Source organism: Artemia sp. Qi Xiang Cuo, chromosome 14, assembly GCF_049724085.1.
Source record: "Artemia sp. Qi Xiang Cuo chromosome 14, ASM4972408v1, whole genome shotgun sequence".
Classification (NCBI taxonomy): Eukaryota; Metazoa; Arthropoda; class Branchiopoda; order Anostraca; family Artemiidae; genus Artemia; species Artemia sp. Qi Xiang Cuo.
Genome location: NC_142807.1, coordinates 39,260,568 through 39,261,654, shown reverse-complemented (window position 1 = coordinate 39,261,654; position 1,087 = coordinate 39,260,568).

Below are 1,087 nucleotides of genomic sequence, written 5' to 3'. Positions count from 1 at the left end.
CCATTGAGCCGGGTCGCTCCTCACTTACAGTTCATTACCACGAACTGTTTGATACCGACAGTTTTGAACTTGGTTATCAAGCACCAAATTATTTAATGCCTTTAGACTCAGTGTTTGTAAAAAGTAATACATTATCAATCTACACAAGTAGATTGTTTAAAGTAAAACATAAAAACTAAGATTAAGAAAATCAAATAATAATTTTTAATTCAATATTTTTAATTTAATTTCGAATACAAAAAAACAACAACAATATATTAGTAGAGATGGGGGTACCAGCCCCACGACTCACCCCTGCTGCCACCTACTACTTTTTTTTACATAGTTTTTGGATGGTTATGTGTGTTGGTCGATTTATTTGATGTTTTATGGAATTTTCAGTGAGAATGAAAAAACAGAAACTTTGTCACATTTATTTGATGTTTTTCATGGATGGTTATGTGTGTTGGTCGATTTATTTGATGGTTTTATGGATTTTGTCAGTGAGAATGGAAAAACAGGAACTTTGTCACTTTCATGGACTATAGAGTCATTAGGGAGAACACGTGGTTAATGGGATCAATGTTATTGTTGTTGTTTTGGGCAAGCGATAGAGTCATAAGAGAGAACACGTGGTTAATGGGGTCAGTGTTGTTGTTGTTGTTTTGGGCAAAGTTAATGACACTTTCTTCCTGTTGTTGTTCAAGCCAAATGTTATGGGTTTCCCAGAATTTGGAACACCTGTGCTGTCGACCTCAATTCACCTATCGTGAATCAATAATTCCCCTTAGAAACAACAAATTAATTCCCCTTTCTTGACAGATCAATCAACCAATGACATCATCTGTCAGACTTTAAAAATTTTCGCCTAGAAACGATTCACCAGGAATAGATCCAAGTCATTAATGTCTTTGCCTCGGAAACAACTCTTTTAGTCGAACTCCAAAGGATATTAATAACCAAACACCAAGGAAACAATTCTCCAAGATACATCTTAGCGATAAATTGTTTAAGCGCGGGAATCAGGTTTCTTATTAATTCGAAATGCATTAGCGCAGAAATGCCAAAAACAAAAGGAACACGCTGAATTACGTTTAGGGATTATTTG